This window comes from Nematolebias whitei, chromosome 11 (assembly GCF_014905685.2).
Source record: "Nematolebias whitei isolate Nwh7 chromosome 11, NemWhi1, whole genome shotgun sequence".
NCBI classification, from domain to species: Eukaryota; Metazoa; Chordata; class Actinopteri; order Cyprinodontiformes; family Rivulidae; genus Nematolebias; species Nematolebias whitei.
Genome location: NC_056508.1, coordinates 37,674,505 through 37,690,984, shown reverse-complemented (window position 1 = coordinate 37,690,984; position 16,480 = coordinate 37,674,505). Strand labels below are relative to the sequence as shown.

The window sequence follows — 16,480 nt, the reverse complement described above, 5'->3', positions numbered from 1 at the left end:
AAGATGTTTTGCTTCTCATGTGGGGAGCTCTGTAATCTCAAACCTGGTGTGTGTGGAGTTCCAAGCTTCAAACTGCCTGACACTCTGTTATGCAAGCTGTTTTGTTTAATTTTTTTGGGATTTGCCATTTGGATGAATGAGAATCCATACCAGCTTATAACCAAAGCACTCTTTTATAAGCTTCCCGCATGAGATATATCCTTTGCAACTGATTTTACAGGGTGTACAGTGCTTTTCTAGATTGCCCTCATCCTCAGAAATGTCTTCAGTTTTCAGCCAAAAGTCACAACCAAGCACACAGAAGTTTTGTTGGTCCTCTCTTTAAATCTAGACTGCTTTTAGCATTAGTTTAAGCTTAGGTGGACCAAAAAGTTACTTTTTCCCCCCTTTGGTTATAATATACACAAGAGCCTGACAGATATGGACATTTTGGCTATTGCCGATACCGATATTGGGAGGGAAAGCCCACTGCCGATATAATGGCTGAATATTTTTTTTGCTTTATCCACCCCCAAAAATTTTAAGTAAACAGCGAGTGGAGCGGGGCTTGTTTATTTATCGTGGGTGTTGGCAACCATGACGCTAAGCAAATCGGATCCACGCTACGCATAGTCCCACAGTAGGTTTAAAAGTTTTTCTGCACTGGTCATGAAAACAGTATTCTTAAAGGAATCCATGATTAGTTGAACATTTTGGCCTAAATATGTTGTAATTTTCCTATTAGCTTAAAAATTGCTTTTTGTGATATGTTAAAACTCAGCACTACAGGACCTAGCATATGTCATTTACCCAGAATGCATTGCAGTGTAAAAAAAAACCTCTGCAATGTCTGTGTGACAATATTTAAATTTATAAAAACTAAACAGCCTACAATATTTTTACTGTATTGTTTTTACATCTAAAATATTTCTAAAATAAAGTTTGTTACAACTAATCGTGGATCCCTTTAAAATAACGTTCACATTTTCTATCCACTATTCACCATAAAGTTGTCAAGTGTGTTACATAAATATAAATTAAACAAAGAAACACCCTTCCCTGTTCATTGCTAAAACAGTCAGTCACATGGTGAAGGCCTAATTAGTATTGACTGCAGCTGAGTTTTTTTTTTTTTGCAGAGAAGTAAAGATTTCAGACAATGACAAAGATAATGTTACTAATGCTGAAATATTTTTCCTCTGCTAGTTATTGTTATAGATAAAGTTTTATGAGGCAATAGCCTATACTATGTTGTCTAAACGTTAGCTGGCTAACTTGAGAGGGATGTAACTAATGACAAGTGGGCTGGAGGATTGAAGATAATATTTTATTGTTGATTTTTTAAATTTATTTTAGGGATCAATTAAAATAAACTTTATGCTCTGTTCAGCAAAATACGCTACACAGTTGCTCCCTGCTTCAGCTGCCCTGAAAGTGAACCTAAGTGAACGGCCATGACTTGAAAGTTTTCATGCACCTTCTGCTGGATACATTGTACAATTACAGCTTGTTCCCAGCATTTTAGGGGTGAAAATTAGACGTCCTTATCTAAGCTCATATTGGAACAATTATCATTGATGTGATAGGTCCCCAAATGTCTATATCAACCTAAAATATTGGCCCTACCGATATATTGGTCGGGCTCTATTTAACGCACTCAAATATGAGCTGTCAAGTATTTAAAATCATTTTATTGTGTTTTGTTTAAGTTACAGTGTATTGACATTTTGAATTTACTTTTCTATCCTGTTTGTGTAGGTGTGTGCTTAATTTGACTTACACTGAAGTGCTGGTTTTGCTGGGGAACTTAAATGTGTTATCTTCAAACCAAGTGTTACAAATTTCTGCCTTCCTAAAGAAGCATTTTTTGATTAACCAAAATGTGTGTCATCCCTACATATTTTTTTTTTTCCTTCCCACCCCATTGGGAAGGCCTGTGTAGTGTCACTTTGTCAGTGTGTGCTTATCAAGAAAAACATGGGATGAATAGACACCCCTGTGACTCACAAGACTGAGACTATTTATAATAAGATGGATGGAGGGACATTAAGTACCAGAGACGGTAATAGAAATGAATTAAATATGTTTTTATAAGGAAGACAGCTGGGATGAAGGAGTGGCATTTTGAAAAATGTGACTACGGAAGCAGAGGCTTGCCGCAATATAAAACGTTTAATGCTAATTCTTTTGAGACACAATTTAGTATCTAGCTAATGACATGTTTTATACAAAATATTATAAGCATCTATTCATTTTTATTAAAAAAGGTTCACTGTATTTTAAAAGGATTTTTTTTTAAGGATTTTTTGGTATTTTCCTCAAAATTGTTGGAATTGCCTTGAAAGAGTACCAGTAGTTTGTTTCTAAAAAAAAAAAATAATAATAAATTAAAAAAAGCAAATTCTATTTCTTCAATCATGCATAGCCTTGTTTTGAAGGCAGAGATCTTGATAAGATTCATAGCACTAACAGAAGACGGTAACGTGTCATTGCAGCAGCCGGTCTGTATGCATCAATATGTGCAAAACTTTCCAGATGATTGGTGTTTATTTTTGACAGCAAATCTTTTCTTAATAATAAACTCTTAACTCATAAATGGGCAATGGTCTGTAAAAATAACTAATATCAGAATATAAGAAATTAGACATTGCATAAAACTACACTTTTTTTAAAGTAAAAGTTGTTGATTGGTTCAACTGTTTTGTGCATTGAGCTTTTTTAGAGGCAGGTATATTTGTTTCTTATTATAGTTTTACTAGAATGACAATTGTTCTTTTAAAATGCTTTAATTTTATTTCTCAGGACTAGAGTGGTGCACATGCATTTGTGTTTTACGTGTTTATTAATTTATTAAGCCAACTGTGTGTATATATGTATATATATATATATATATATAGTCATATTTTTTCTGGTTATGTAAGAAAGAGATGCATTCAGACTAAATGCAGCAGCCCCTGTAAATGAAAAACTGCTAAAATCTACTTTACTCTTTTTAATCATCAAAAGTCTGTTATAGGAGTCTCTGATGAGCATCAATGTGGTTCTTTATTCTCTCCTGTTCACAAAATATCTTCAAATTTTTGTGACCTTTGACCGTTTAGTTGAGTTCGGATCAGTGGATTAGTAACTATTTTTTTCATCAAGCCAAGCTTTTTTAAATACAAGCTTTCACTATAAAAATGAAGGCCAAATGACTAATCAGTTTTTTTTTTTTTTTTTGTAAAGTATGCAATTTTTTAAAATCTTTTTACATTTTTTTATTTTTTATTTTATCTTTATTTTTAAAAAATTTTCAGGACTAATATTTGAGTTTTGCTTTGCAGCATTTATTTAGAGTTGGCATAAATATTTACTTTAAGCCTAGATGCTCCAACTATTCATGTGTTAAGCAGATCTTACATGCCCAGATTTGTTGTCCTTTCAGGACTTTGTGTGAACATGTACACAGTTGTTTAAGTGATTAAAAATTTCGAGGGAGTGTACATGTGCTCAGATTATTATTCTTGTGTGTGCAGCTGTATTTGTATACATGAGGTCTTTGTAAAATGCTGAGCAACAAGTGAGATGATTAGTTCACTTCAAGTTGTGTCCAACTGATTTTCAGCCTGAAGGCCAATTTAGCTTAGGTTTAGTTTTAAACCTACTATTTTAACCTTTTAATGCCAAAAGTTTTGGGGGGTAGAGGGTGTCGACACACAATAATCCTTTTAAGCCAGACTGTAGCATTTGTGTTTGTGCACATAGGCATATTTTAAAACCCCAAACACTTTCAGACACCAGATATTTGCATGAAGCCCCCCTCTGTCCATTGGGCATTAGACCCATGTTTAACCCGTGTACAAGACAACTGTCACTCAGCCTTTTGTGCCAGAATAAAGTACTCCATAGTGCTCCAGAAATCAATGACGGATAACCACCACTGTACCACATAAACTGTTTTGTTTCAATTTTACTTCTACTGTTGTTTATTTTTTTTATCGTTTTATGCATATTGTTGATGTTTTTTCCCTCATTTTTTATTATTCAGTCTAGGGTATTTAACATCAGTAAATCTATTTGCATGCCTAATGGCAACGTCAGGGTAACTACGCGTTATCTGTTATGTTATCTGTTGTGTGGTCACCACTGGTTGTACAGAAAAGTTGAGTTCCTCGAGCTTTGGTTTGAAGATCAGTTTTTGTATTACAAGGTTTTCCTTACAACAGAATATATTGCTAATTGGAAACAATTGTACCGGTACTTTTAAATGTCTTTGCTTTTTCACAAATAAAATTAACCTTGTTAGTTAGCTACTGCAAATTATGTTTGGCATCCTTTGTCTTGTAAAAGTAACATGCTTTCCATTTACATTAATTTAAAGATCTGCCTTTTTTAAGTTTGTCTACTTAGGATAAACTGCAGGACTTGCATTTCAGCTCAATATTTGTAAGCTCCTGAAAATTGATAGTTTAGAAGGTTTTAATATGTAATAATTTTTAGACAGTATTTGCTTTAATGTGAAATGCACACAACAAAAATAAATTGCTACATTTTGTTTCAAAGTGCCAGCTCCCACTGTTGTTTTGGCACCTCTTGGTAAAGGACACCATGAGGTTAGATTGGTGCACACTAAGCACATGAGGGCATCATAAGCCCTGAACAAGCAAGGTATGATTTCACTCCTCTGTGTTTAAATTAAACAGAGTATCTTTGCTGTACAACAACAAGCATGTTTTTTACACCATAATCAAGATGGAATGTTCACTGTGTCAGCCATTGTCTGACCCTGACTTTGCTTGAAATGTGTTGGTACAAAGGCAACAAGATGCGAGAGAAAATTTATAATGTGAAGAGCAAGTTGAAAGTTGGTGTAGCAGCAGATTGCAAAGAAACCTGCTGTTTTGTCTAAAAGCTCAGGTCAGTTAAAGACTGACTTTGTCTTTGCTTAGCTTACTACAAATGAAAGAAAGTATACTAAATATATTGAAGATATTTACATGTACAGTAACATAAGATAAGGTAGAACTTTATTGATCTCGCAGGAAATTGTTGTAACATTTTTGGTTCTTAACACAGAATGCTGTTAAGTGACATTGATCCTATTGCATGTTATGTCCTTGTAAACTTCTATGATTGAATTTGTCCAAAGTTCCCATTGCATTTTTAGTTCTTTAACTTAGAGCTTGCCCTGTGATGGACTTGCAACCTATCCAGGGTGTACCCTGCCTCTCGCACAATGATAGCTGGACATGGGAACCAGTGACCCCCGTGACCCAAAAAGAAAGAAGCTGGTAAAGATAATGGATAAATGGATGGAACTTAGAGCTTTGAGGTTTTACCCTTACATGAGTTTTATTTACCCTTTACGCACAGCCTTCCTGTTCTTTATGGATTCTTTTGGTGATAAGGACATGCACTGTAAAACAGCAGTGTGTTGCAATATGAACTCCATTTCTATAAGTTCTATATACAAGACTGGAGAATATACCGGTATATATTTTACAGACCCTATTTTTTTAACTTGATGAATACCAGAGAGAGCATGGGTCGTGTTCCATGTTGGGTTCATGTTTATATTTTATCAATAAGGGATTACTTAGACTAAGCTTGATTAGTAGTTGTATCAACCTTTATTCAGTAGCAAATGCTTTCATAACACAGTGGCTTTTAGAATAGATGAACTATTCACTAGCTGTTTGTATTTCTCAACCAAAAAGTGTGAGATAAGAGCAAATTGGCCAAGCTTTTGAAACTATGGGGTTTACCTAGCATACATTCTTATCACATTTGACCCAACAGTTGGACAAAACTGCTTTTGAAAGTGGGTCATACAAACACATGTAATTTATCTCCCATTGTTGGGCTGTTTACTCATTTCCAAATAGTCACAGTTGTGGGACATGTCTGTTATTTTCTCTGTCACGTAAATTCAAAATAAACATCTCTCTCCTACAGTTCCCTTTCACACTTCTTGTGAAAGTCTTCCAGTGTATCTTGCTCTGCATGTGTTGCTCTCATTGTACATGTCCAATAACATTAGATGAAATGCTTAAAGTGAAAGGGTTATTAAGACAATGTCTATGGAATAGTAAAAAAAAAAAAGTATTAGCAAAGAGAAGATGTACAGAGAGGGGGACAAAATGAATGATCAGAAGAACCCGAAGGAAAATCTTATGGGGCATATATCTAATGTTCAGTTTAGACTGTCAAATTTGTCTGAATTTATCAGACAAGATCAAAGTACCATATTTTTCAGACTTTAAGGTGCACTGAATTAATTATAAGGTGCAATATCAGTGAGCAGGTTAAAACATAACTTTCAACTTTGCAACAGAAGGGAAGCTTGTAAATTACTTGTGACCTTTCAACTTTGATTGGTAAATTTATGTTGATTTGATATCAAGAACATTATTTTCTTATTCCATTTCAGGTGACGTGTAACTATGATTTCAAATTCAAATCTTTCATGGGAGTTTGCTCATTGTGGCAACCCCTGCAGAAAGGAGCAGCCAAAAGAAACGTATTAAAAGATGAGAGGGATGGGGAGATTAAATAAATGAAAACATAAGTTTGTTTTTTTGCCTCTGCTGTCACATTATATATTTTATATTATAATAGTTGAAAATTTGTTCTTATAATTTCAAACTTATTGCAAACAAGTTTTGTGGGGGGTTTTTGGGCATATAAAAAGAAACATTTTTGACACGATTAAGTGGCTACGCTACAAGGTCTTATCATTGTCACTGGGATGATTTTGAGGTTAAACTTGATGTGAAAGATTTTTATTTTTATTTTTTTTTCCACAAAATCTTTTTAGACTGGTTTATTGCGGACCAGTGCTGTGTTAGGTTAACATTTATCATTTACATAAACAAGAGGGTTTGTGTTTAAGAAGTTTGTTACTTGAAGAATAGTTTGCATTGTCTGTTGGAGTTTACATTATCTTTTGCATCAGGCTTGATGTCAGCATGAAGCAATCATGCACCATATTCAACGCCTACTAGTTTCACCAGAATTATGTTGCCACTGAGAATTTTTTTGGGGATGAAGCAAATTCTCAGTAGAAAAAATGCTTCCCTTGAGGAAAGAACTCTGGGAAAATCAGTTTAAACAAACTACAATGAAAGCATTTCTCTTTTCCTTTTTTTTTTTTTTTTTTTGTCAAAGGTTGTAGCTGCTACTTTTGTATAGTTAGTTTTAAAAAAATCTTCTTAAAAAATAGTGGTTTGTAAGTTTTTCAGAGTAGCCAAAAATTAGAAAATGATAAATAACATTATTGTTTCATCCTAAAAATCTTAGTATTATTAATCAATTAATGATCATCTGGTTTAAAGTTCTTCTGTGAGGAAAAAGGAATGGTTTGGTTAGCTTAGGCATAGCCTGATTTGTGGATTAAACTAACACTAAAATCTGGTTAGTCTTGCTTTCATAATGAATAGCTTATCTGTATACACATCTTATTTATTAAGTTGTGGTTTACAGTTAAAAATTTGAAAATATGCATGTATAAAAAAATTCATGCATACATACATACATGCATGCAAAACAGATAATTCTTATTTATTTACTGTGACATTTTCTTCTTTCTATAGCCTAATGGGAATAGCATAGCATTAGCACCACTAGTGTCAGGGGGATTGAGAAAGTCTTTGCTAAATGTCATGAACAGGTGCGTGCGTTTACTGCTGGTATTGTAGCTGTAGCAGTTGTGTCAATGTGCAGATTATGCATATTGTGAAATGTCACTTTCAGTATTGTAACAACTTGAATTATTTAAACAACTTCAGGCAAAATCTCATTTATCAAATACAAGCTGTGCACTCAAGTGTGTGTTTAGACAATCCGTGGATACAAGCAAAGTAAGAAGTCTTTGTTAAGGTGTTAACATTAAGATAAGTCTTTTTTTTTTTTTTTTTTTTTTGGTAATGATGAGCTAAATGCTTTTTAAATTTTCAGTTCTGTCAGTAATGTTAATTTTATGCTTATTGTTTTGGTGGGTGTGCTTGGCTTGTTTCACAGAAAATAGGTTGTGATATTCATCTCTTAAATTCACCATGTTATGTTTTTAGTGGTAGAATCCGAAAACACTTTTGCATTTGATATTTGCAGCTGTGAGCATTAGTGACACCTAGAATTTGGATTAGATTGTCAAACAAATGTTTGTCCTTCTCCAAAAATCTTTGATTGATTAGGGTCACAGAGTACACCTCAGCTACAGATTTCTGTTGCCTTATGTCAGCACACTACACAGTGGCAATCAATGCAAATTGCTTACTGGTATAACAATGCAGACATGCATTCAAAATGTTTAATTTAACTCTTCTTCTTTTGGTTGAATTGGTAAGAGCTTTTTTCTTTCTTAAATGCATTCAAATAAATACATGAAATTACATGTTTGTTCTCTCATCCTTCTTATAGTACTAGTAGTGATGATGATTGATGAATGACTGAATGAATAAATGAAAACTGCTGAAGTCAAAGAAGCTGTTTTTTGTTTGTTTGATTTTTGCCTTTTTAACCAGGGAATTGTCTTTTCATAATTTTGCCTTTTGACACAAACTAGTCATACTCATACTTTTCACTTCACAGTTTAGGTCTTGTTGCTGACATTTACATTGTCCTTTGCTTATAATGTGTATAGTCTGTAATGAACACAAAGTTAGTTCAGCCTTAAAAAGTAAAATTACTTCAGCAAACTTGGAGATACACTGGAAGGTTTACCACTAATGTAGCTATAAGCAGTCCAGAGCTATTTCCTTTTAAGGGCCTAAGTTTTAGGCAGCGTGTCATGGGGGTTGACACACTGGGAAAAGAATGGATCACATATAGAGCAAGGAGAGAGGAAGAGAGAGTTTTTAGTAGCTTTTATGTACCGTAAAGAGTTTGATTATAAGAAATGTACAGAGACGAAAGAGAGTTGCATCGTGGGAAACATGGGCTAAAAAACAGTAACAGCACGAGAATAAACGTAAACCGAAACTGACATGGAATATTAAGGTGTGTGTGCTTGCTTGTTATCCATGAAACCACAAGTTTGTGAGAAACTGCTTTGACACAATGTGACTGACACAGTCAAACACATGCATGTTATTTTATCTTTACACTATGTCACACTTCACACTTAATTTGACTTCAGTGTCTGTTGTATTTCCCAATTTGCTGTGATTATTTATTTTTCCTGCTTATTTGAAGGTTTTGCACTGGGGTAAACTAACAAAGTTTGTAACTTCAGTCTGACTGTCAGCCACATTGACATTTTTTAACACCAGTAATGCTGTTGGGTTTTCTAAGTTGACTGTAATTGCCTGCACAAATAACACACATCAACTTTCTGTAATTACAATAAAGGAGAGTTTCACTGTAAAGCACAATTGCACTGATGTTGTCCAAAACCCAGGTTAAATATTTAGTATTTTCAGTGTGAGCTTAATACATTTGATAAAGCCTCAATTTGCAAGAGGCAATAATTGGCACGTTGTTTGACACTTATAATTTGATTCTGGTATGACGCACTGCAGCCAGCAGACACACGTCAGCAGACCTGATGCCTGCATTGCACTACATATTTTACCTAGAATGACAGAAAGAATGCCACCCAGATAATTATCTGCTGACTGCTTTCTCTTTTGGATATGGGAACAAATGTCTTAAGATTCATACACCATAAAGATTAAATCCCCAAAAATTGTTAATAAAACAAACCTATATTTTGAAGTTCTGCCAGAGTTTTTCACAAGTAACATTCAATTTGACAAGATTCTCTCTTTGTGTGTTTTGGAAAATATTTTCTATTTTGCTGTATTTTGCTTGACCTACAAGTATTGAGCTCACTGGTGCAATTTCTAGCTAGAGAAGGACACAATTTGTTTTAAGAGATGGATTTGACAGTTTATTTTACAGACATTAGCTACTTGATTATAGAAAAACCCAAGCTGTGCTTCAGGAAAGAAACTTTTTTTTTTTAAGAAAAAATAGTGCATTCTGTTTAAGACAAAGCTGCATTAGTTTGATTTGCTACAAAATTTAATTTCGTAAAAACATTTAACTGCCACTCTTTTTTTATTTTCATGTGTCCTTAAGCTCATAGATTTAAAACTGTGTGAACAACACGCGCGCGCGCGCGCGCACACACACACACACACACACAGACTCATGTTCATGTTTGTGCTGATGTTCAATGTTTTATGTTATGAGTGCTTAGTGTATATTTAGTTGATGTTTTTCTTAGTTCATATCTTAGATGTTATTACTGTTTTTCTTATACATTTTATTGTTGGATGTAACTGGGACCCTGGGACATAATTTCGCTCCACCACATGTACCACATGAGGTGCGAATGACAATAAAGAAACTCTGACTCTGACACACACACAAACAAAACTCTACAAAATCCCCCCAAAACAAATTATACACTGCTAACTCACAGCCAACATGAATAAGTACACAATAAGTTTTGCATTCAGTTCATACACAGCTCTGCAGTGCTTACATTATGCTTTTTTATATAAATTTCCATATCAGCCTAATATTGTAGCATAAGTTGGAAAAATGAAGAGTAAAGTTGGTAATTTCATCACTTCATCAAGTATTAGCTTCTGATATATAAAACCAAAAGTACAGACTTCATGAAGGAGGAGATGCTTAAGAGAGATGACGCAAGTCAGAAGATTAAAATAATAATCTGAATTTTAAAAAAAAAGATTTAATGAAAAACAGTGGTATTCATTTGACCTTTATTTATACAGGTTAATCCCATTGAGCCCTTGGACTAATTTACAATAGAGACCTGATATAGATATGTATAGATTTGAAAAAAGCTTTATAGATCAGTGTAAAGGTTCTTGATGATCGTGCTAACAAGACTACAAAATTTCTACAATTGGCTAACATTTTTAAATATATATATTTTTTGCTGTTGTCATATTCATACTTTGCTACAGTAGAAGACATGTAGCTTTGAATTCGGGATGCTGTACAGAATATTAACAAGTGTGTTTTGAGGGGATGATGTTGGTTGATATTTAAATTTCTGTTAAGTTTTATTAGACAGGACCTGATGATAATAGTTTTAGTATTGTCTTCTATTGTTTGTCTATTTGACGTTGCATGCATATTTTGACATTTGCTTAGACCCAATGGTCTTGATGTGTGGCAAAGTACATAATAACTGTGTTGTGTTTGTGCATACGAGCTTGTGTGTGCCTTCATAGTGTGAGTGATAGTGGCATTCAAGGCTACTAGCTCTAGAGGAGGGATAACGCATGAGGGAATTTCCCTGCAACACATCTGTCCCTGCTGTTATCAGTCAGGCCTTGAGAGGAGGAGACGGAACGCTAAGCTACGAGGCTGAGAGAAAAGGATAAAGAGAGATTGAGAGATAAAGGAGGAGGAGAACAGATGGCAGAGTCTGATGCGTAAAGAAATAAACTGCAGGTGGGGGGAGAAAGGAAAACTCAAACATCATTCATAGTCTGATTTACAACTTTCTTTTAAGGGGTTACAAAGAAGAGGAAGATCTGAAACCATTTGGTTAATCTTGTTTGTTCAAAGAAATGGAGGCACTACTAGTTAATCAAATGTCACTTTTTTTCTGTAACGTGTCCGTTGTTGTCTTGATTCTTCAAAATTTCTAAGTAAAACAAACTAAATAACATAAACTATTTTACAAAAAAGCTTTCTTAAGCACAAAATTAAACTGAATTGACACTATTTAAGTGACTAATAAGTTTCAGCTGTTAAAATGATGGAAGAGAGAATGTTTCTATTTTTTTTAAAGAATTTGCAACATTTTTAAATTGCTTAATAACATTATATTGGTCAGGTCTCACTTTTTCTGTTACGCATTTTAGCGATGTGTTAAACTTTCAGTAGCATATCCATCTTGAAACATAATCTGGACCATGTCCTTTATGTTACCAAGCAAATTTTACTGAATAAATTAAAGATTCCAAATGGAGGTTGACTTGCTGCCAGAATCTCTAGTGTTATCGACAGACTTGTCTTTTCAAAAGCCAACATTTTCCTGAATTTTACCGCGTCTGTTCCATAAGTCTCTGGAACTGGAGTGGTTAAATGAAAATTGAAAGGTTTTAAATTTCCACAAGAGGAGCAGAAAAATAAAAGACTTGTCAAAATTAGTTTATGCCATTTTCCTCAACTGAAGCCCAGCTTTTGCTTCCATAGTTGGGTTCTCCTAATCATTATTAGCTGTGTTCGCATAATGAACCTGATTTTCAGTATTATGTTTTAATTTATCTCTAGCATTCTCCTTCATATTGTCAGCCTAATCACTCTTTAGCCAATCAAAGTAAACATGGCAAAATATTACAATTTGAAATGTCTAAAGCACAGAGGCCACATTCATACTTTGATCTCCCTTCCTGCTCCAGCTAGATGATGTATTGACAGAAAGCAGTCACACAATAAGAATGGCTGAGAGAAATTAATGGAAAATACCAAGCAAATATACCTCTTGCTCAATTTTCCCCTTATTCATTTAATCACTCAGTGGGTTCTCTGTCTGTCTTGTGTATTTATTCTTCTTTCTACATGTATACACATAACCACATAATGCTTGCAAAGGGCTTATCTTCCCCATTTGTTTCATTTTTCATATAAATGGGCACATACAATAGCTTAAAGTTCATCACTTATTCATTAATATTATATTTCCCCCCAACACACACACACACACATACACATTTGCAATAGATCTCACACTGTCATCCCTTCTGGTCTGTACTTGTTTCTCCCCTCTGGTTGTTTCTCTGTTATCCCATCACTCCCCCCCCCCCCCCCCCCTTATTTTTCTTCCCTCCATCTGTAAATACTGCTATATAGTAGTGAGTGGGTGTATATGAAGGAATGGAAAGAGAAAGTGTGTGGGTGTTTGTGGGGGGTCTTTCACATGATACAAGCTGGATAGAAAACGAGTGGATAGTTGCTGGGAGGGGGAAGGAGGGATGGTGAAGGGAATGGTGTTGTTATGGTGATGAGATCTTCTTTGTGTTAGGTTGCCAGGGCAACCTCAGACATACACTTGATACAGTCACCACTACTACTCCACCCCATTCCCAACCCCATCAGCCACAGGGAGAGGAACTGTAGGGAGAGCACTTCACACTTTATACACTCAGACACCTGCTCCCACACAGTGAAATGTGCAAGATTCTTTTGTTAAATCCATTTACTACTGCCTGTCAAAAATGAATATATATGGAGACAGAATTAAAAACGTATCCAGGCTCAGGTAATGGATGATTTATTAAAAGTTTGAACATGTAAAATAATCTGACTCTTTCATCTAAACATTGGAATTCAAGCAAAATCGGCCCCACAACCAGACTGAAAAGAAACAAACAATAGCAATCTGCTCTTCACATTTTAACTAAAGGGACATAATATACTTATGAAACCTGAGCAGAATATCAGTAAACGGTAAAACAAATAAGCAATAGAATGGGCTCTTTTATACCTATGGCTAGGCTGTTCATTGTTCTCATCCGATGTTTATTAAATAAAAAAAAAGGACTGTGTTGTGGTCATGTGAAGATTTTCACTTTTTGGTGGGTCCATTCCTTATGTTACCAGCACATGACTTTCTTAGAATTCAAGACAAGCTGCAAAGAAGGAGTTTACATTTTAACTGGAGAAAAACAGGAATAATATTTCAGACTGATGATTGTCATTAACAGATTTCAATTTAAATGTCCAATTGACAATTAAATATTTTGGAAAGTTCCTGTTAATTGATGATCAAGCTATAATTTATAGCATTCTCAGATTTCCTGAATTTAATAATAAATTTAACTCTTATATTTAGAGTTTGGCTAAAATAAAACCCTATTACCAGTATGTTGGTTTTTTTTGTTTTTTTTAGACATTTGGTTAACTTAAATGCACACTGCCCTCACCTCATTCTATGCACTGTTTTAAATGGTGTATAGAGTCCACTTATTCTGTGCAATGTTACGTATGCCAGTGTCTAAATGGTGCAGACACATTGTGTGCAGGTTTCTGTTTGTATTTAGTTATGATGCTTGTATAGATTTTCTGTTTCTTTGATTGAATTTGATGTAAACAAATAACTTTCAACAATATGAATGAGTTTGAGAATATTGAGAATGTGTAGAAGAGGCAATAAAAAATTATTAAACTTAGCTCGCTATTATTTTTTGTTTTAATGTGAATTAACATATTTGAAGGACTCAGATGTTGCATATTTTAGTGCATTTTAAATTCTACTTGACTTGGTGTCAATTCAGCCACTTTTTTTCACTAAACTTGATAATCTTCACTTTTTAATAAGTTTGGCTGAATTGAAAACCTCATGTACAAAATAAATCTTAGTGTAGTTTTCATATGAAGGCGAACTGTCTTCAAGTATAGTCTTTTTTTTAAGACTTTCTGTATGTTTCTGTTTTGATATGTCCATCTGTCTGATAACTACAGAAAAAAAAGCCTATAATTACATTTTATAGCAATGTTTATTTAATGTGTACTGTGCCTGTGAACTTATTAAATAATACCCAGTGGAATGATGTGACACAACTGATAACTCAAAGTAATAAAGCCCCTGTGAAACATGCACTGTATTTAAACAATGTTCAGCATCTTAATGCATGTTCAACTGGGTTACTTTCCCGTTTAAAATAATAGGAATTAAGTATACGATTTACATGTCACTTATGAAGCCACAGAAGTGTGAACTTGATTCTGTGGCATTAATGTGTACAGTACATACACAAGTGTGCTCTTTATAGATTTTTGTAATGAATCTTCTTATTTTATAACACAAAAAGCAAGGGAAATCATTTATTCCTTTTACAATAAATAAACAAGCTGTCCAGTTTTTGCACAGTGATTTTTCTCATAAAAATACAATCAAGTACCGGTAATAATTTTCAGAATACTTAATATATTTTAATTAAAAATAACTTTTAAAATATTTGTCAATAGCTTCATCCATCTTCTTTTCATATTCTAATTCTCAAATCAACAATTTTGCCTTTCTGCTCAGCTCTTTGTCGTCACAGTGTAGTTCACCATCCACATCACTGCAGCTGCTTGCCCAGGTCACCTGTTGATCTCTTCTGTTAAACAGCAATGGACAACATTACTTCTTTGCTTCAGGCAGCAGTTTACTCTCAACTTAAAGTTGACAATCCACCTTTTTCTAGTAGAGAACAATGACCCCAGAATTGAAGATGCCATGTCTCCCCTTAGCTGAATCATGCTTTTATTCTAAATACTCTCCTTGTGGCTGCTGGAGGTCTCAGCTTGTTGAAGCTAACAGAACCACATTATTGGCAAAAATCAAAATTTCAATCTTATGCCAACAGAACTGGAAACCCTCCACCCCCCGACTACGTCTAGACATGCTCTTCATAAAGGTTATGAACACAGTTTCTCACAAAGAGCAGCCCTGTGGAGTCCAACACCCACCACAAATGATTCTGAGGTACCGGTACTGCCATCAATGCAAAACAAACTCGTTTCAGTACCATTTGTGCCACTTTATAATATAGTTGATATATTTCTGTCAGCATTGCTAGCAAAACAAAAATTAATTCTCCTGTTACATTTTGCAACTGATATATGTGCATATTATAACCCCTAGTTTTACTCACAAATATGCAAAAAGTTAGCATATTTCCATCATTTCTACTTGAATGCCAGCTAGACTAGAGGTTTGATGATGATCTCAAGAGAGAGCAGAGTGTTGAACTTTGACCTTCTTTGCAGGTAGCCTCAGGAAAATGATGTGCATGTGTGAATTTCTCCCATTCTTTTGTACTCACAGCCTAGATCTAATGGGCTCTGACACTGTGGTATGAAAATAATGATGGTTAGACAACTGTGTGCATGTGTGCTTGTGTAGGTATATATGTGACTGTAGCAGTCATGAACCATAGATGCTTATTAATAACAAACCAGGTGTTTGGGATGTATAGGGAAAAATGCCTTGTCAGGATCTGACAAAGCAGATTGTGCTTGGTTTAAAAAAATAAAACACTGGAAACAAAACCAGATATTGGAAATTCACTGTAGATTATTAGTAACAACATTGAAATATTTATGTGTGCAGTAGTTGCATTGCAGGGTGCATAGTTTATTGTAGGTAAAAAAAAAACATCTATCTTTATCTATATATATATATATCTATATATCTATATATCTATATCTATCTATCTATCTATCTATCTATCTATAGTTATTTAGTTAGTTAGTTAGTTAGTTAGTTAGTTGCTGTGTAGTACAAAATGGAAACCTAAGTCTTTAACATATTCATAGTTCATATCTTTCAAATTATTTTCAAAAAAGATAGTTTGGATTAAGTTCCTTTGCAGTGTCTGCAATTTAAGCCAGATTAGCAAGAAATAAAGAGTTTAACAACAAAATAAATATTTTTTTGCAAAGCTAAACAAACAAGCTTCAATCCAGTTTATTCATAGAAGTAGCAACAGAACCTTCTGATAGATTTGACGCTTTTTTCTGAGGAGTAGAGGAAAAAATATTCAAG

The 16,480-nt window shown here is 34.2% G+C and overlaps 1 protein-coding gene across 2 annotated transcripts in view; it reads left to right on the top strand.

Annotated features, from left to right (window-relative positions):
- prkar2aa (protein kinase, cAMP-dependent, regulatory, type II, alpha A) overlaps positions 1–16,480 on the top strand; it is a 44,170-nt gene that overhangs the window by 6,543 nt on the left and 21,147 nt on the right. The gene's annotated exons all lie outside the window — the stretch shown is intronic.